Source organism: Malania oleifera, chromosome 4 (assembly GCF_029873635.1).
Source record: "Malania oleifera isolate guangnan ecotype guangnan chromosome 4, ASM2987363v1, whole genome shotgun sequence".
NCBI classification, from domain to species: Eukaryota; Viridiplantae; Streptophyta; class Magnoliopsida; order Santalales; family Ximeniaceae; genus Malania; species Malania oleifera.
In genome coordinates, this window is record NC_080420.1 from 93432359 (window position 1) to 93454169 (window position 21811).

General features: G+C 38.2%; 1 long non-coding RNA gene across 1 annotated transcript; it reads right to left on the reverse strand.

The window, feature by feature from the left end:
- Window positions 1–18802: 18802 nt before the first annotated feature.
- On the reverse strand, window positions 18803–20711 carry LOC131152979 (uncharacterized). The gene is made up of 2 exons (XR_009136137.1): window positions 20525–20711; window positions 18803–20491 (listed from the first exon to the last, which is right to left on the reverse strand). It is a non-coding gene; the product is annotated as an uncharacterized LOC131152979 (long non-coding RNA).
- Window positions 20712–21811: the final 1100 nt, after the last annotated feature.

Genomic DNA, 21811 nt, shown 5'->3' on the forward strand with positions numbered 1-21811 from the left:
GCATTTGGAGTAGTCTAGTTGTAGAGATTACTTTCTTCTTCTTAAAGCTCGTTCTTGTTTGTTTTTCTAGTTGACATGCATCACATATTTTATCTTTCACGAATTTAGTCTTAGGCAATCCCTTAACTAATTCTTTCTTAACAAGTTTAGATATTAAATCTATGTTTGCATGTCCTAGTATCCTATGCCAAATCCAACTAATTTCATTTATAGCAGAGAAACAAGTAACATGTTGAGATGCAAGATTATCAAGGCTAGTGATGTATACATTTTCATGATGATTAGCAGTAAACAATATTTTATTTTCAGATTTGTTCTCTACAGTGCATTTGTCATGTTCAAATGAGACTTTATAACCTTTATCACATAATTAACTTATACTCAATAAGTTATGTTTCAATCCATCAACTAACAACACATTATTAATGACAAGTGAAGGTTCCTTACCAATTTTACCAACTCTAATGATTTTACCTTTAGAGTTATCCCCAAATGTAACGAATCCTTCATTTTGGATATGATCGATGCGAATTTAGCTTTATCTCCCGTCATGTGTCACGAGCATCTGCTATCCATATACCACTTGTCCTTTGAGGAGGACAATCTCAAACACATCTCGTGGTCATCGTGTGCCATCAAACATAGGTTCGCCATCTCGTCATCACTGGATTTCGATTTTGAACTACTGGTACTGTGTGTGTCCCAACCCACTTTTAGAGCCTTCTTCTTCTTCTTCTTAGACCCTTTCTTTAGCTGGGGACAATCCAACTTGATGTGTCCAAATTCTCTACAATTATGACATATGGGAGGATCATCTTTTTGCTTCCTTCTGCTTGACTCTCCCAAATTTGCTTTTGAGCCCTTAAATTTTTTGATGTATTTCTTGTTCTTTCTCATGAACTCTCCAAATCTCTTGGTGATGAGTGCCATGTTGTCATCCGATTCGGAATCACTTCCCTCACTGGTGCAGTGAGATGATGCCTTAAGTGTTGTGACTTTCTTTTCTTTGGTTTGCTTATTCTTCCTCTCATTTATTACAAGCTCATAGGTGATGAGCGATCCAATTAGTTGGTCAACCGAAATCTCCTTGAGATTTCTTCCTTCTGCTATTGCAGTAGTTTTAGCTTCCCAAACTTGAGGTAGTCCTTTGAGTATTTTCCTGATCAACTCATAAGTAGAGTAAGATTTTCCAAGCGCATTTAAAGAATTTGTGATGTGTGTGAATCTAGTGTACATGAATTAGATAGATTCATTAGCAGTCATTTTAAATGCTTTATACTCACTAGTGAGCATGTCTATCCAACTATCTTTTACTTCCTTAGTATCTTCATATGTAACTTCTAATTTTTCCCAAATATATTTAGTAGAGTTACATGTCATTACCCTATTAAATTCATTTACATCTAGTGCACAAAAAAGCAAGTTCATTGCAGTAGCATTTATTTGTACCGATTTCCAGTCTTCCTCTGTAAACTCATCTTCAGTTTTAGGTACATTCACCTTATTAATTACTTTTATAGGGACATTCCCTTAGTAACTATTTTTCATATCTTCCAATCTACATTTAACAGGTATATGCTCATCCTACATTTTCAATAGGTGTAATTTACAACACAAAAAATTGGTGGTCTAGTGGACGAGTGTCCCTTACCAAATGGAGTTACACCGATGTGTACCATGTGATCTTTTTTACAAATGAACAATTAAGTCTATGTAAACCCGTTCTGATACCAAATGTTAATTTAGGTGTAATCCCAAGAGAGAGGGTAAATTGGGTATTTTCAAAAACCTTTACCACTTAAGCCCTATTTCTAAATTTATTAAGTTGATTGCTGAAGTATAAGACTGATTTTAAATTATTATACCAATGAATTCTTTCCACCCAATTAATTTTCAAGTACATGTGAGGTTATTCAACATACACATGCAAGATAGATATTTAAATGCGGTGCGGAAAATAAAAAGAGTAGAGCAAGAGAGAAGGCAAACAAAGATTTTACGAGGTTCAGCCAACCCGACCTACGTTCTCGCCTTGAGCAATCCTATAATAACCCCAAAAATGGCTATACAAGATTAGTGGAGTGAGTCAAAAAAAAAATTAATTAATTAATTAATTAATCAAATTTATAAAAAAATAAAAAAATAAATAATAATTAAAATTTATTTTTATTTTTATTAATAAAATTTATTATTATTATTATTATTATTATTATTATTATTATTAATCATTCCTGAAGCTTCAGAATGATTTTGAATTCAGAGAGTCCTAGCACCCCCCTCCCCTTTCCCCTTCTTCTTTTCTTCTTCTTTTCTTCTTTTGCGCGTAGGACACACACACACACACACACACACACACTCTCTCTCTCTCTCTCTCTCTCTCTCTCTCTCTCTCTCTCCCTCTCTCCTCAGTTCTGTGATGGGTTCTTACTCGATCGGAAATCGAAAGATACCGCTGGACTCCATTCTCCGCTGCCGTCATTTCTATCGGAGCGGATTGGTGGTAGGAGCGGCGTAGGCGTATCTCCTAGGGTAAGCTAATTTCTCCTTTTATCTTAATTTATTACAAATTATAAGCTCGATTGACGATCGGACACCACAACGAGAATCTAAAGATGATTCTCTACAAGTCTAGCGGGCGGATTTCTCGTGGGATCGTCATGGGCATAACCCCAAATTTGGAATATGGGGGTTATTAAGGGGCTTATTTTTAATTAATTAGGATTGATTTAGAAATGCTAGAATATTGAGCATCTGAGGTTGAAGTTGGATTTTAGGAATTTAGGGCCCGGGTGAGCACCGCAGGTGTAATTTCGGGACCCGTAGACATAATTCGAAAAATTAAGTGGGGGTGTTAAATGTTAGCTTAAATATTAATTTGGGGTATATGGAGCCGAGGAAAGGTTAGATGGGTATTATTTTAGGGAAATGAGTTAATTAATCTGGGAAAAATATAAATTGTAGGAGTTGAGTTTCGGGCGCCAAGGGCGTAGGATTTGGGTGTTAACGAGCCTCTTAATAAGTTAGGTAAGGGGAATAAATTATAATAGTATTTTTAGAATTACTATGTGAATTAATATGTGAAAATGAGCGTATGGTATTTTGTCTGGAAATTCTTATGATATAAATATTAGATAAATTGTGTTGCATTTGAGTAATATTAAATTGTGGCATTTTGGGTGTGAAATTAATATATTATGAATATTAGATGAAAACTGTGTGACATATGACGTATATTGAAAAATGTGAAATATAATGATGAGTATTTTCTGAGAAAATGTTGAAATAAGAATTATTGATGTGATTAGTGGAAAATAATGAAATATGATATTTATATGTGAGTAGAAATGATTTTGCATGAAAAATGAGATTTTACGAAATACTGATATGAGTATTTTGAGAAATATTGAAATACGTGAAACACGATATATATTATTATGAGATTATGAAATGTGTATAGAAAATGATAAGAATATTTATATTAAACTGAATTGTGATATACTGAAATATGATTGATGAAATGCTAATACCGCATAATGATTGCGGGTATGTGTTTTGTATATTTTTAGAACTCGGTTCGCTGTTTAGGAGCCTTAGAGTTCGGGATTAGTATTGGTTATTTTTGAAATCGGACTTAGTAGAACTGTGGTTCACAGTCTTGTGTGCATTTTGGTTATTCATTTGGGGAAATCTGAAGGGTAAAATTATGAGTTTTTCAAGTTACAGTTTTGGGAAAAAGGGGGTATTGGGTTGCATCCCTAGTTTTTTTGAAAACCGTTGGTATATTCTGATTTATACTGTGTATTAGGGATGACTGTGCCTTGACTTTGTTTTAAACTATATGTGGTTGGAAAACATGATTTTCGGATTACCAAATGGGTGTGGTATGTTTGGTTATATGAGCATGCATGAATGTGTTATGTTGAAATGCAATAGGAACTGGGTTCCGAATTGTTCCAGGTACTAAAAAAGTGCCCGACTTTATATCCGAGGGCGTGTGTTTATCGCCTACCATGTTGACAAGAGTGTTTGACTCTATATCCGAGGGCGTGAGCCTATACCAGCTGATCACTGAAGGGTGTGGATCCACCAGTTAGCGCCGGTACGATGCCATTGGAGTCTGGGACTAGCCATGTGCCGGTGGCGCTGTGTTTCGTGGGTTGGCTACGGGCCAATGTCGTATGTTGCGGACCGGCTACAGGCCGAGGGGTGTAACGACATCATGTAGATCATGGGCATGCATATGCGTGTGTGTGCGTGTATCCACTATACTGGAACTGTATTGTGAGAATACTGGAAATGCATTAACTGTGTTTATTTGCTGTCATGATAACACTAGAATGCCACATACTAATATAACCTGTGTTTGCCTTACTGATATGTGTCTCACCCCTGCTGTACATACATTTTTATTCGAGTAACCGGAACTAGTGTCCTAGAGTTGGGATCGTAGTGGCCAGTGTACTGCGAGTAGCGCTTGGGTAAGTGCTAGGACTTTTGTTTCGCGGGTTGTCGTTTTGGGGTATGTTGGCACTCAGATGTACGTTTTGTATGTATAGAGCCTAGACTCATTTTGGTTTTGTATAGACTCTGGTATGGTATAGTATTTGTATGGAATGACCTTTTCCGCTGTGTATATGATTGTGTATGGATGCGTATAGGGTGCCTGGTAATCCCATGGGGTCGGACCCTCATTCATTATATTGTATCGTTGTTATTTGTATGATACAAGGACATGTTAGGTTACTAATTCACCCTTGGGTCCCATTTTCGGGTTCAGGGCGTGACAACTTGGTATCAGAGCTAACCAGGTTACTCGGTCTTATAGACTTGGTTAGGAGTAGCTATGTGTATATACCAGAGTTTAGGATGTTGAAATGGGTAGAGTAGGTCGAGGGTTGTTTTGTTGCTAAACAAGGATTCGTTGGCGGTGTTCCGTGTTTTTCTTGGAATGACAATTCTAGTAAAATCAGGGCAAACCATTGATGACTTTTGTGTCAGTGTGATAGGACAAACCTAGGCCTGTGAAAGGGTAGTTAACATGATTGTGTGTGTTAATTATTGTGTTATCTGTCTGTGATATAGGAGTCATAACCGATTCCTATTCTATTTCAAAATGGAGCCCAAGGATAATAACTTGCGGAGTGGTTCTGAGGAGACTACCAACGATGAGTCTCCGTCAGTGCTCGGGCTTTGACGAGGCAGGTTATGCAAGAAATCGGGCGGAGTGTCAGGAGACGCGAACGCTCTCCTACTACTACGGGGTGTACCATCGAGAGGTTCACACGCATGCACTCGCCAACGTTTGTAGGGGGAACCGACCCGATTATGGTGGAGGACTGGGTTGAGAAGTTTGAGAGGATTTTAGAAGTCCTCCACTATACAAATGAGCAAGAGTCCTATACGCTACCTTCCAGCTGTCTGGGGAGGCGGGGCGTTGGTGGACTGCCGTGAATCTGCTGGAAAAGCAGAGAGCTGGTGTTTCAAAGATGTATTGGAGCCATTTCAAGGAGGTGTTCTTTGAGAAACACTACCCGGCCTCCACTCGTGATGCGAAGGCGGATGAGTTTTCTGCTCTGTCATAGGAAGATATGACGGTGCATGGGTATGCTGCTCGGTCTATAGAGTTATCCCGCTTTGCGCCGTGTCTGATCTGAGCGAGTACGTGAAGACTCGGAGGTTCAAGAAGGGTTTGAGGAAGAATATCCGCAGGTTGGTGGGTATGCTTCAGATCCGCGAGTTTTTGGTTTTGGTAGATAAAGCCACGGTGATCGAGACTGGCATCCAAGAGGATGAGGTGGATCAAGAATCGAAGAAGAGGACAGTACCTTCTGGTTCTCAGTTGGGATCTCGTCACGGATCGTGGAAAAAGAGGAATAAGGGCTCGGGTTACCGTCAGAATACTGAGCGCCAGAGTACTCAGGCGAGTCAGATGCAGGATCGTTGTACTAAGTGCCTCAGATGGCACGAGGGTAAGTGCTGGTCATTTGGGGGCAATTGCTACAACTGTGGCTGGTCAGGCCACATGGCTCATGACTATCACGCACCGAAGAGAGATATGCCTGCATCTAGTGTGAACCGGGGTAATAATCAGATACCTCGGGGAACCGTTCATATGAATACAGCTCCGGCCAGAGTATACTCTCTTACTCTAGCGGATGCTGAACATGCAGAGAACGTAGTGACGGGTACCTTACTATTGCTTTCAAATAAAGCTTCTGTTTTGTTTGATTCGGGTGCGACCCATTCTTTTGTATCTGTGAGTTTTGTTAAACTATGTGGGGTTGAGACCCAAGTCATGAACGAGGTATTATCTGTTGTTACACCATCTGGGAGTATATCAGTTTGTAGTAGGATGTTAGCAAACTTCCCAGTGATAATTCAAGGAAGGTTGCTACCGGTGAATGTTATGGTATATGATATGTTGGGGTTCGATGTCATTCTGGGGATGGATTGGTTGTTCTCCAGTTATGTTGTGATCATCTATCGTAGGAAGGTAGTAGTTTTCAGACCTCCTGGGAAGCATGAGTATGAGTTTGTAGGATCGTGTGTGTATTTGACACCACAGGTTCTATCGGCATTGCAGGCGAGGAGGTTACTCTTGGACGGGTGTCAAGAGTACCTAACTTGTGTGAAGGAACCGCAGCGGGATGAGTCGAGACTCAAGGATAGTCGGGTAGTCAGTGAGTTCTCGGATGTGTTTCTAGATGATTTACCCGATTTACCTCCGGATCGTGAGGTGTAGTTCGCTATAGAGTTACTGCCTGGTAAAGCATCGATCTCTAAAGCTCCGTACCGAATGGCTCCAGCGGAACTTCGGGAGTTAAAGGAGCAGTTGCAGGAATTACTGGACAGGGGTTTCATTCGACTGAGTGTTTCGCCCTGGGGAGCTCTAGTATTGTTTGTGAAGAAGAAGGACAGATCGATGCGTATGTGCATTGATTACCGTGAGATCAACAAGGTGACTATGAAGAACCGTTACCCATTGCCTCGTATTGATGATCTTTTTGACTAACTGCAGGAGATGCAGGTCTTTTCGAAAATCGATTTATGGTAAGGATATCATCAGGTGAGGGTTCGATCTGAGGATGTTGCGAAGACTGCTATTTGAACCAGATATGACCACTATGAGTTCTTGGTTATGCCGTTTGGTTTGACCAATGCCCCGACAGTGTTCATGGATTTGATGAACAAGGTTTTCCATGAGTACCTAGACCAGTTCGTAGTGGTGTTTATCGATGACATTCTAGTATACTTGAGGAGTTCGGAAGAGCATGAACACCATCTGAGGTTGGTGCTACAGATTCTTCAGGAAATGAAGTTGTACGCCAAGCTGAAGAAGTTTGAATTCTGGTTGAGTCGGGTCGCGTTCTTAGGCCATGTGGTGTCTAAGGGCGGTATCTCAGTTGATCCTAACAAGATTGAAACGGTGGTCGACTGGGTAAGACCGAAGAGTGTGCAGGAGGTTCGGAGTTTTCTAGGATTTGTGGGTTACTATCGTCGGTTCGTAGAGGGTTTCTCTAAATTGTCTCGACCTCTAACACGATTGACCAGAAAGGGGGTGAAGTTTGACTGGATTAGTGATTGAGAGCAATGTTTTCAGGAGTTGAAGCACCGGTTGGTTACTGTTCCAATTTTAACCATTCGTTCGGGGGATGGCAGTGTTGTGATTTATAGCGATACGTCCTTGAAGGGTTTGGGATGTGTGCTTATGCAACAGGGTAAGGTAGTAGCTTATGCTTCTCGACAACTTAAGGAGTATGAGAAGAATTACCCTACGCATGATCTGGAGTTGGCTGCTGTTGTATATGCACTGAAGATCTGGCGACACTATCTATATGGTGTGCAATGCGAGATCTTTACTGACCACAAGAGCTTCAGGTACTTTTTCACGTAGAAGGAGTTGAATATAAGGCAGAGGTGGTGGCTAGAGTTAATCAAGGACTACGATTGCACGATTAGTTATCACCCGGGAAAGGCTGATGTGGTAACAGATGCGTTGAGTCGGAAGTCAGAGCATGCAGCAGTATCTGCAGTTGTAGCTCTACATCATGTTAGATGGAATCTGGAAAGCCTTGGCATAGAGTTGGTGTCTAGTGATCATCAGGCTTTCATTGCTAGCTTGGTGATCTAGCCGACTTTGTTTGAGCGTAAAGGCCGCGTAGGCTAGTGATGCGGAGTTGGAAAAGGTTAGGGAAAAGGTACAACAAAGATTGGCTACAGAGTTCAACATCTCCGAGGGAGGTGTGCTGAGGTTTGGGACCAGGTTATGTGTTCCGAACGACGATGAGATCAGAAGGGTGATTCTAGAGGAAGTGCATCATTCGTTGTATACGGTACATCCTGGTAGTACAAAGATGTATCGTGACTTGCGCGAGACCTTCTGGTGGTCTGGTATAAAGAGACAGATTGCTCAGTTCATGGAGTAGTGTCTAACGTGTCAGTAGGTGAAAGCTGAACATCAGAGGCCAGTAGGGCCGTTGCAGCCCTTGCCTATTTCGATGTGGAAATGGGAGCATATTTCCATGGATTTTGTGATCGAATTGCCGCCAACACTTCACGGGCAGAATGCTATTTGGGTGATCGTGGACAAATTGACGAAATCTCTTCATTTCATACCGATGAAATTTTTCTATCCTTTGAGTAGGTTAGTAGATATGTATGTGCATGAGATTATGAGAATGCACAGAGTACCGGTGCCCATTGTGTCAGATTGAGACCCGAGGTTTACTTCTCGATTCTGGAGAAGCATGTAAGAGGCACTGGGGACGAAGCTTACTTTCAGTACAGTGTTCCACCCCAGATAGATGGACAGTCAGAGAGGGCGATACAAATCTTGGAAGATATGTTGCGAGCCTGTATGTTAGACTTTGGTGGTAACTGGTTACAGTTTATGCCATTAGTAGAGTTTGCTTATAATAACAGCTTCCAGACTAGTATCGAGATGGCACCGTTCGAGACTTTGTATGATCGGAGGTGTCGATCTCCTTTATGTTGGGATGAGGTTAGTGAACGTCAGGTGTTAGGACCTAAACTTATGCAACAGGCATCTGAGAAGGTGGGTTTGATCCGGGAGAGGATTAAATTAGCTCAAAGTCGGCAGAAGAGTTACGCAAATGTTAGCCGCTGTGAGTTAGAGTTCGAGGTGCGGGGTAAGGTATTTCTGAGAGTTGCTTCGATAAAAGGGGTGATAAGATTTGGGAAGAAGGGCAAGCTGAGCCTGAGGTACATTGGACCATTCGAGGTTCTTGAGCGAGTGGGTCTAGTAGCCTACAGGATTGCACTACCCCCAGCACTCTTGAGGGTCCATGATGTGTTTCACGTGTCCATGTTGAGGAGATACGTGCTGGATCCATCACATGTTATCAGTTATGATGGTTTGGAAATTGGGGATACTTTAGCGTATGAGGAGATACCTGTTTAGGTTCTGGACCGTAAAGTTCAGAAATTTCATACCAAAGATATACCGTTAGTGAAGGTATTGTGGCGGAACCACGAGGTTGAGGAAGCTTCTTGGGAACTGGAAATGGAAATACACCAGAAGTATCCACAGTTGTTTTGAGTGCGTGTACCTCATCCTGCTTTGGGTTGGGATAGGTGGTTTGTCCTTGGGAGTGTGTGTACTTGAGAACTCTTATGACATGATGTGTATATAACCATGGTATTCCTCCACCACAAGTGAGGGTATGTTGTATATATATTATGATGGGGGTGCGTGTAGTAGTCGCCAGGTTCTTTCTAGGGTTGTGTATATATGGTTGATTATATGAATGAGTTTGTGAAAAAGAGATGACAAATTTTGAGGACGAAATTTTTGTAAGGAGGGGAGGTTGTAAGAACCCGAATTGTGATATGTGGGTTTAAATAATAAAGAGAAGGGTAAAATTGGAATTTGAGCAGGCTTCGTCGACGAAGCCAGATTTCGTCGACGAAGGCTTTGTTCTATTCATCGACGAAGTTCAGAGGCTCGTTGACGAGGAGAAGCCGAGAGATTTTGGGAAATCGAGGATCTCAGGCTCATCAACGAGATCACCATCTCGTCGACGAAATGACTATAGGGCCTTTTCGACGAGGTCGCCATTTCGTCGATGAGGGCAACCAAGTCAAAGGTGTTATAAAGGATATTTTGGGTTGCTTAATTGCTAAGTTAGTAACTTTTCTCTCCCTCTCTCTCTAGAACTCATCCTACTCTCTCTTTCTCTAGATTTTTTCGTCGTTTGTTGATGGGATCGACGATCTGATGTTACCTTGAGGATCAGGGAAGGATTCTCTACAAAACCTACGGATCGGAATCCCATTTCTGAAATTTTTGGGTTTTGGCTTAAAATCGAGGTAAGACTCAATTTTTTTTCTGATCCCGTAGTTTGGTAGAGGACGGAGTCGTGAGTATTTTCTGTACTGTGTTTTGTAGATTTTGAGAACTCGGTTCGCTGTTTAGGAGCCGTAGAGTTCGGGATTGGTATTTGGGGGAAAGGTAAGGGAATACAATTCATATTGGTTATTTTTGAAATTGAACTCAGTAGAACTGTGGTTCACGGTCTTGTGTGCGTTTGGGTTACTCATTTGGGGAAATCTGATGGGTAAAATTACGAGTTTTTCATGTTACATTTTTGGGAAAAAGGGGGTATTGGGTTGCATCCCTAGTTTTGTTGAAAATCGTTAGTATATTGTGATTTATACTGTGTATTAGGGATGACCGTGCCTTGACTTTATTTTAAACTGTATGTGATTGGAAAACATGATTTCGAATTACCAAATGGGTGTGGTATGTTTGGTTATATGAGCATGCATGAATGTGTTATGTTGAAATGCAATAGGAACTGGGTTCTGAATTGTTCCAAGTACTGAAAGAGTGTCCGGCTCTATATCCAAGGGCGTGTGTTTATCACCTGCCATGTTAGTAAGTGTATTCGACTCTATATCCAAGGGCGTGAGCCTATACCGGATGATCACCAAAGGGTGTGGATCCACCAGTTAGCGCCAGTACGATGCCATGGGAGTCTAGGACTAGCCATGTGCCGGTGGCGCTGTGTTTCGTGGGTTGGCTACGAGCCAACGTCGTATGTTGTGAACCGGCTAACAGGCCGAGGGGTGTGACGACACAGTGTAGATCATGGGCGTGCATATGTGTGTGCGTGCGTGTATGCACTATAATGGAACTTTATTGTGAGAATACCGAAATTGCATTAACTGTGTTTATTTGTTGTCATGATAACACTTGAATGTCACACACTAATATAACCTGTGTTTGCCTTACTGAGATATGTCTCACCCCTGCTGTACATGCATTTTTACAGGTCCTTCGAGTAACCAAAACTAGTGTCCTAAAGTTGGGAGCGTAGTGGCCAATGTACTGCAGGTAGCGCTTGGGTAAGTGCTAGGACTTTTGTTTTGCGGGTTGAAGTCTTGGGGTATATTGGCACCCGGATGTACGTTTTGTATGTATGGAGCCTGGACTCCGTTTTGGTTTTGTATAGACTTTAGTATGGTACAGTACTTATATAAAATGACCTTTTCTACTGTGTATATGATTGTGTATGGATGTGTATAGGGTGCCTGGTAACCCCATGGGGTCGGACCCTCATTCATTATGTTGTATCATTGTTATTTGTATGATACATGGACATGTTATGTTACTAATTCACCCTTGGGTCCCATTTTCGGATTTGGGGTGTGACAGATGTAATTAGTAGAAAATAATGAAATATGGTATTTATGTGTGAGTAGAAATGATTTTGCATGAAAAATGAGATTTTGTGAATTACTGATATGAGTATTTGAAGAAATGTTGAAATACGTGAAACACGATAAATATTATTATGAGATGATGAAATGTGTACAGAAAATGATGAGAATATTTATATTGAACTGAATTGTGATATACTGAAATATGACTGATGAAATGTCAATATCACATAATGATTGCAGGTATGTGGTAGTGAACCCTAATAGATGGTTATGATATTGAGCACGATACAGTTGCTAGTGGTTTAATGCAACCACACGGACTCTTGGAGCATGTGGCGTGATAGTCGACTGTGCCATTTTGTAGGTTTGTTGGGCCCCCTGAGTCCGGATCAGGGTTATAGGCCGATCAGTCGTACTACGGACGCGATATGTGATATGATATTTGATCTAACCGGGTCGGCCAACCGTGGTTAGATCCAACCTTCGTGCTGCACAACTCTTATCATGGGGGGAAGCATGACATGGAAAGAAAGATCCTTAAGGTAGCCATGAGTTACAGACGCGATGTTGGTACTAGGTACCAAGGATACTCATGAGCTAGATAGTAAAATGGAATGGAAAGTGAAAAAATGATAAAATTGGCTAAAATGAGAAATGAAAGAAATAATGGTAATTAAGAAATAAAGAATGATAAAATTGAGAAATGAACCGTGTGAGTTAATAACATAAATAATTAAGCCGAAATGAAACTCTCCACCTGAGGGCTTACTGAGTAAGGTGAGTGCCCTGATAGGTATCAGATGTGGTCACATTTGGCTATATAACGTGTTAGGGCATAGGGAAGCTACCTGTATGGGTGGGTAATCTTCCCTATTCTCAGGAATTTCATGGGTAAATATGTGTTGAAAATAATTGAACTTGAGAAATGATTTTAAAACTTATAAAAGCTTGCGTTGTATACCTATATGATTATGAGAATATATTTATCAATGTACTTTTCTCAAATGAAATGTTGTTTTAAAAAGTATAGCATGTTATAACTGAACTCATATGACCACACACTGTAAATAATTTATTCCTTCTTACTGAGATGTGTCTCACACAATTTATCTAAATTTTTTAGGGAACAGAGATAGACCAGGCAATAGAGCTCCGAGACCTTAGGGAGCTGAGACCTTGACACACATGATGAGTTTTGGACTAAGGGAGCTGTAATTCCCCTAGAGTTGAGTTGTTTTTGAGTATGGGATGGTGATGTATTTGTATATGTATGTTGATAATTTGGGTAATGTATTTTGGTTGTTAAGCATGTATTATTCCGCTGTTAGGTTTTATAAATAAAATGACTTTTTACCCAATACTATTCAGTTGATTGTTGACGTGACTGATTTATGGATGTTGCCGATGACGTGTAAATTATTTATTATTATTTATAAAAAAAAAGTATACGAAAATCGAGGCGTCACAAACCCACTCAAGGATTCTACTAATTCCCTGCTCCTTTAACCGGGATGGAGCTTCCTTACATCCGCTGCTTACAAGAGGCACAACTTTCTCCTCACCTGGTTCACAATCTGAACCGTGATTACAATATAATTTCTAATCTGCAAAACAACTCAAGATTTACTTCTAACAAAGCTAGTGAGTACACTTGAAATCCTAACACATATCCATATGATGAAACTTGAAGCTCAGTATGTATGTAATGATATAATCGTTAGATGAATGATATGCTTCAACACCCAATTTCCCTTTTTTATCAAATCTCCCAAAATAATGATATAAATAAAAGCTTTGGAGAAAATTAGGGTTCTAGTTCACTTTGGGAAAATGCACGAATATCAAATGTGAACTTATCAAAAGCTTTGTCTTGAATATTATATCGATCAAAATCAAAAAGCTTTCAATCAAATATTCAATCACAATACGATCTTTATAATATACATACATATATATATATATATATATATATATAAAATATGATTTCCAAAGATCAAAAACTAAATATAATGTTTTCCATAAAATATCCCTCAATAATATATATAGTGATGAACACTAAGGATAATTAATCAAGTGGTTTTAAGATATCAAAGATATAGAGCCTTTAACTGAATACACACTTGAATCAAAACCGTTTAACCAATGAAGAAAACTTTTCTCAAGTATTGATCTTATCAAAATAATCTATAAGTAAGTACACTCAAGATCAATCACACAGCTTATATTCAATAATAGATTTTGAGATGAAAAGTTCTCTGAAAACTAAATATCAACAAGTAGATAAGTTTATATGAAGAACTCTATGAGACTAAATATTAACAAGTAGTGTGATTTACCAAACCTCAATATCAAAATACTTGTACAATAATCACAAGAAAACCTTTTGAGGATCAAAGTAGCTTTAGCTCAGAAGTGTAGTATAAGATTTGAAATCCCAATCACAACCTCAGTAGTGTGATCTCCCAAGCTGTGCTAATATGCTCAATTGTATACCAAATGTTTGATTTTCTTCTTCTTGTGGTTGTTTTTTATTGTTCTTCTTGTCCTAGTTGATCTTCCTTTTAGCACTAGGGTTTAGATGTTCATTATATAGGTACCTTTCCCTTAGAATCAATCTTAACCGTTGGATCAAAAATAATTCGCAAGTTCTCTCATTAAAAATTAAAATTTTAAACTTTCCTGAAATTAGGAATAGCTTCTCAAGAGTTGGGGGGGGTGAATTGGCTTTTAAAAATTTCTTTTTAGTTCTTTTTAAAGTCCTTAACTTCTTTTAATATTTAACCAATTCTTTTACTTGTTTATCTATTTTGTCAATCAAACAAGAACTAAGTAAACATTCAATCTTCAACCACAACACTTATTGCTTAACCAAACAAGTAATCAACTTTTCAACCAAACCAATCAATTTACCATGATGATCAAACCAAACAATCATAAGAATTCTCAGTTTGTGTGTAGCCCTGTTTTTAATATGAATTTGAACCAAGCCCTGTATATATGAATTTGTTCCTTCAATACAATATTCAATGCATCATCCAATCACTCTTTTCAAATATTCAGAATCCAAATAAACTCTCAGTTAATTTATCTTTGGGTGTTTAACCAAGTAACGTACTCCCTTATGGTTTCCGCAAAGAATGGTTCAACCAACGTACTCCCTTTCGGTTTTTGCAACCCAAATCAAAATTAAACCTTAAGTTTGTTTGATTTTTAAATATACGTAGTTTATATGATTTTCAAATTTAAACCATCCACGCAATTTAAATATGCACTGAAAATAAAGAATAGGGAAAAAGTGAGTGAGACGGAGATTTTTACGAGGTTCAGCTTATACCCAGCCTACGTCCTCGCCCTTGGCAAACCACCAAAGGATTCACTAAACTTGTTCCGTTGATGGGTGGAACAAAACCTTTACAAGCGATACCCCACGCTCAAACACTCCTTCACTAGGCTAGAGCCCGCCTCTCCAAACGATGTCCCCTCGTTCGATCACTCTTTAAGTTAGAGCCCGCCTCTCTATGCAATATCCCCTTGCTTAGCTAACGATCCAAACAATCCTTGGAACGTCAAAAAACTACAAGAAACAAGATATAATATGTGTACAAATATACTCTCACAATGAGCAAGTTAGTACAAGTTCAGCACTATATACTTCAACGTAAAGTATCAATATGAAATACAATGAAGCTTAAGTATAGAATTCACCAATATCCTTCTTAGATGAGGATTAGCAGTAGGAATTCAGAGAAGGAAGGATTAGCACTTCAGAATATCTTAGCAAAAGAGATTTGCAATGAGTGAACAGGAGAACTTTGGAAGAACAAGAGTGCTTTCAGCTTCTAAAACAGATTTTTCAATTCATGGTTAAGTTTTGATTTGGAAAACCACAATTTATAGGCAATTAGACTTGTTTCCATGTTGCTAAAGTTTCTTTGGAGTGTTTCCCAAATTTTTTAAAAGTTTGGAGCTCAAACAAATAATATTTAAAAAATAAAATTTTTAAAATTTCTGCCCGTTAATAGTGTTCAGATGACTGAAGTCTCGGGTTCAGTCATCCGAGGTGGTTCTACCTCTAAAAAAAATTAAGGAAAAAATCTTCAGATGAGTAAACTTAATCTTCAGTCATTTGAAGTTATTCTTCAGACATCTGAAGTTACACTTCGGTCGTCTGAAGTGGCTCTATCTGCTGTTCAGTCAACTGAAGTTCCTCCCGTGAATAGTGTTCAGTTGGTTGACAGCTGTGACCCCGCTTTAGTATTTTGCTCATAAATTTTTTTTATATAAATCCAAATTAGGTGTTCCTGGTGTCAAAAGAAAGCTAAGAGAAACGTCTACAACTTTCATGTTGAACACTTTTTACAATAAGGAGTTTTAGATAGAGAAAAATGCACCTCAATGCGGATGTATAAAAACTGACAACATTTGGAAAAACCTCCTTTTGGTGATTTTCATTCCAAAAATAATTTTAACCTTTTTGAAATATATTTTGACCTTATGAAAATATTTTTCAATTATTTTAAAAGGTATCTAGGTCCAAGAAGTTAACTTAAGAGCTTCATAATATTTCAAACGATATTTAAACATTAAAGTACTTACATAAAGACTTCTAAGACTTTTCTCATTTTAGGTTCTTGAGTTTTCATGCTTTGTCCTTGGATTGAGTCCATATTTTCTTCAAGATTTCATATTCTTTGAGCTTTCTCACTTTGCCTTTCTTTGGCTCTTTTGACTTTAATATTCCTTGGCTTTCAATAACTCATTCATGTCCTCATATTCTTCAAGGTTTAATATATCATCTTTAAATCCATGTTTTGACTCTTTTAAACTTCATTTGATCCTTGTGAGTACTTTGACCTTGTTTTCTCATATATGAGCCCTGAAATAACATTACTCACATAAATACGTTAAATTCCACGTGTTTGTTAGCATCAAAACAAGATAACAAGATTTTAAGCCTTGTAAGGCCAACATTTCCTACAAGTTCAGACGACTAAGGGTTAAGGCTCAGATGACTAACGTTCCTTAGAGTTTCAAAAAATTAACCTGGACACAGGGTCAGACGATTAAAGTTGGGGTTCAGTCTGCTGAAGTGTTGGGTTCAGACGACTGAAGTCTGAGTTCAGTCTTCTGATGTGCTTCTGCCAAATTCTGTGTTTCACCATTAATTTTTCATACGACTGAACTTAATTTTTAGTCTTCTGAAGAAATTTTTCAGACGACTAAACTTAACTTCGGTCTTCTAAAGTTACATCTTCAGACGACTGAACGTGGAGTTCGGTCTTCTAAACTGTTCATTTTCTGAATTTTTCCTTTTTATTTTCAAAAATCTGTTTTTGCTTCTTTTCTTTGCTCTTGTATAAAATATTTTTCGGGGTTCAAAAATATCTCTAAGTCCATAAATATCCCCTAATGATGTTCATGAGATGCGTGATTCCTAAGGTCAGTTTAGGGTATATGTTGAGCCTCAAATTAAATCATATGAAAGATATGAATACATTCAGTTCTAAATACCCATTTCCATGACGCTCTTGAACTTGCCGCTTGCATCTTCATTCTTCAACTCTTTTAGTTCCATGGAGTTTGCCAAGTTGTATATACTTTAGTCTTTATGGCTTCCATGACTTTCTATCCTTCCGTGCATGCCAAATATTATTTGTTAGAATTGGTGTATTACCAAGAGGGGGGGTGAATTGGAATTTAAAATTTATCGCCTAGGTTAAACCAAATGAACAGCAGTATATACAAAACCTAGGGTTAGTCTATTCAATTTCTGAATGCTTAGATAAATATAATATGGAATTTAAGTCATACGCATCATTCACCCATAACATACATGTGCGGTAAATATAAAGTGCGGAAATGTAAATGAACACACGATATGTTATCGGGGTTCGGCCAACTATGCCTACATCCCCGCCTCTAGCTTGCAAGTAGGAGGATTTTACTAATAACTCACTTAAGGGTGGAGCGGCACCGTTTACAATCAGGTCAAATTAACACAGGACTGACCTCAACCTTAACTAAGTCAATTAGCGGGGCTGACCTCAACCTACACGCCTTAACAGGACGACGCACCTAGCTTTTCTAACTGGGTCTAAGCCAATCCGGAACTATTCCAGGGCTAGTCTCCCTCTTCAGGCCCGTGCCTGGAAATACAACAGTATTTGAAATACAATCAAATGGTACAATGAATAAGCTTTCAAGTAAAGCAGATGTGTACCAAAATACGCGCAATTACAAACACCACAGTATGATTCAATATGTAAGCTTAATGTGGTCTAAGATGTCAACTCTCAAATAGATTTACTATCATTGTAATGAGTGCGTGAGAGTGCAAACAGTATGATTTTTGTATCAAAAGATATTCAGGTAAGATGTTCACACAAAGATACTAGCTAAGCAATATATGTGTATATTTCAAAGAGCGGGTTTTCTCAATTGTAAGATGCTCTTGAAGTGTATATGTTTGGTTTGCAAAAGGATATTCAATCTTTGTATTCAGCAAAGGATATATGAGTTAACGAATATTGCAACAAAGATTTTATCACATAAGCAAATATCTTATCAAATATTTTCAAGATATAAACACAGTAGATATTTGAAAATGTTTTTGCAACCAAAATACAAATACAAACTTCTTAAGATATTGCAATGAATATGCAATACTCAGAAGTTTTATATAGGTTTTCTTAGGAGAGACTTATTACCAAAGTCCCCTAAGAATACTTAAGGTTTTAGCTCCCAAAAATAAGTTAATCAATCCAAAGATAGGAGAGCAAACCAATCAAGACAAACACTCAAAACCGACTTACAAATGATGTAGGCAATATGGGAAGGTAAGATTGAGTGTGTGAAGCTTGGAAATGAGTATTATAGGGTTTTGGTTTTTTAAAGAATTTTCCCTAATCAAAGTGGCTAATCTCTCTTAATTTTCTCAAATGAACTCATATATATAGGCAAGGGAGAAAATATGACCGTTGGGGACCTATTGGGTATTATTAGAAAAGTTTAATGATGTTTAAAGCGTTTTAACCCTGTTTAAAAAATATTAACTGCTGTAAAAAACAAGGGCAATTCGAGAGGTACGGTCGACCATAAATGGTTCGGTCGACCAGGACTCAAATGGCTCGGTCGACTAGAGGACTTTTGAACTGAATGGTCAGTCGACCGGGGCAAGGTGATTTTTCAAATTTTTGAGGTTCGGTCGACCGGGCCTTTCTGAACTGCATGGTTCGGTCGACCAGACCGCTGGGAATTTTCCCGAGGACCCTCCGGTCAACCAGGTAGTTGGAGTACAAAAGTGGTCGGTCGACCGAGAGGTCAAAATGTTGACTTTCATGTGGTTCGGTCGACCGGCAAGAAATGAACTATGAAGTTCGGTCGACCGGGCCTTGGTCAAACTGTTGACCCAAGGCCGGCTCGGTCGACCAGGCCAAATTGAACTGTGTTGGCCGGTCAACCAAAAGTGCACCAAGTGTGCATTTCGGTCCTGTATTGAACCAAACAAGTCCTATTCAAGTGCCTAACAAACATATGTGTAAATGTGTGTTTCCTATGGGCACTTGAGGTCCAAATTGAAGACACCGAAAAAGTCCGGTGTCGGTCGACCGAGGGGTACACCCTAAGGTCTTTCTAAGGTCCTTTCTCATTCATGGTTTGGTTTTAGCTTATATAGTAAATCATACATGTGATGTGTGTGAGCTTATTACAAACCCAATACCTACTTACTATTACAGACCAATATAAATATATTACAATGAATATGATTTGGTCTTCAAGTTTTTCTTGCTTTGTGCGCATCTTGATCTTATCACCCTTAGTTCCTGCACAAAATCTCAAACACTCATTAGATACAATGAGTATTTATCATAATCAAAACCAGACGTGACCAATACGGTCAACATTATTCATGTTCACAATCTCAATACACAGATCAAATACCAAGTGATTTGTCATTATCAAAACTGGATTGGACTTATAGAGTGAACAAATAAAAAAAAAATTGAAATACAATATAATAAAAATAAATGCAAATAAATAGAAGACATGAGTCTTGGAACATTGCTTGCACGCCTGCACAAAGGAAATTGAGCAGTAGTTAATGGAGGATTAGTGGTTGAAATTAAATGCATCCCTCAACCTATAAATTGAGGTTCAAAGGGAAAAAAAAAGATAATATGAAGTAAGAGCAATTGTCAGAGAAGGGAGGAATATCGGGTAAGAGTAATAGTCAGAAAAAAGTCAAAGAGATAATATCAGAAAAGCAATATCAAGCAATTCATAGTGTAGAGCAATATAAAGTAGAGTAGCAGAGGAAATAGCAATCACCAAAGGATTCATATGCTAAATCATTTAGAGGCATACAAAGACATATTGTGGGAAAAAGTCAAAAAGCATCACTAGCCCTAATCCAATGATTGAAGAAGGGGAAGACAACATATAGGTTTTCTTTTCATTATTCTCAAGTATCTTTTATTATTAATTTAATAATTCATTTTAAAAAAAAAATGACGGGCGCCAAGCCCATTTCTTTCAATTAAGCTCATTGTTCATTTTTTAAATGAAAGGGCCTAGGCCCATTTTTTAAACACCTGGCCTTTTTTTTTTTTTTTTTTGAACAAAGGGCTCAGGCCCATTTTTAAACATGCGGCCATTTTTTAAAAAAACAAAAGGCCTAGGGTCCAATTTCTAAAAAACCAAAACCTAACTCGGTGAGTTGACTCACCCTGAACCAAAACCAAACCCTCACCCAGTGAGTTAACTCACCCTCAATCAACTGGCAACCCCATCTTATGGGTTGACTCACCTCGAATCAACCCAAACCTATGGGTTGACTCACCTCGAATCAACCCAAACCCAACTCAATGGGTTGACTCAGATACCCCCAAAATAGACTCCAGAACCCAATCAAATCAAAACACTAATGATTCGTTCAATTTGAACAAAAACAAAGAAAAATGAAAAAAAAAAATGGGGGGTGACTATCTTTCATCGAAGCCTTCGAATCTCCCCAACTCCAATTTTAATACCTGCAAAACAAACACAAAAGATGAAAATCAAAGAGTTTCAGAGCAAGAAAAAGAGGGAAAAGGAAGAAGAAGAATAAGAGAGAGAGAGAGAGAGAGAGAGAGAGAGAGAGAGAGAGAGAGAGAGAGAGAACTCGGGAGAAATGAGATAGAGAAGAAATATTTTTATATGGAGGGTTAATGGGCCACGTGTCACCACTGCACGATGACATGTGGCACATTCTGGTCCAAGCTTTTTATGGGTGACGTGGCCACATTTGGACCGCCCGATTTGTGTTTCTTTGGATGGTTGGATATGCTACCACGTCAGCAATTCCTGTCACTCTCCTAGAGCCACTTAAAAGCCGCCATGTGACAGGGTGACGTCAACCTACTATAGTAATTCAAAAAAAAAAAAGAAGGAATCAAGTGATGCCACATGGTAGGGTGACATCACTAGTTAATTGAATATATATATCTATATATATATATATATATATATATATATAAGTTTGCCACATGTCACCACTCTAAGTTGACACGTGGCCCCCACTTTCTGAACCAGTTAACCCAGTTTAGACCGGTCGAATCGGTCTATTTCCTGAAACGTTTTTATATTATTTTATTTTATTAATTTAATTTTTAATTAGTTTTCTAATTAAAATAATAATAATAAATTCTAAAAAAAGGGAAAAAAATTCAAAAAAATCTGAAAAATATTTTTAAAGTTAGAAAAATAGAAAAAAAAAAAATTTTTGTTTCAAGCCGAAAAAAATAAGGAAATTTTTTTTTAAATTCCATAAAAATTTAAAAGAAATGTTGAAAATTTTCAAAAAAATTCTACAAAAATTTTGAAAAATATGGGGATGTTTTTAAAGATTCTTTTACTTAAAATTTTACATTTTCCCCAGTTTTTGCTTGCGTGTGTCCCTATAATTTAGAAAAGAGCAATGACACATTTTAAATCTCACATGTATTAGCTCTGAAGGAGGTTTATCTAACAAGATTCTCTCGTTTAGAGGTCTTATCAGACATTTTTAAATCACATTGGAAATTTTAACCTCCTTTTAACTTTGTTCGTTTATTTATTTATTTTTAAAGGAGTTAATTTAAGGTTATTA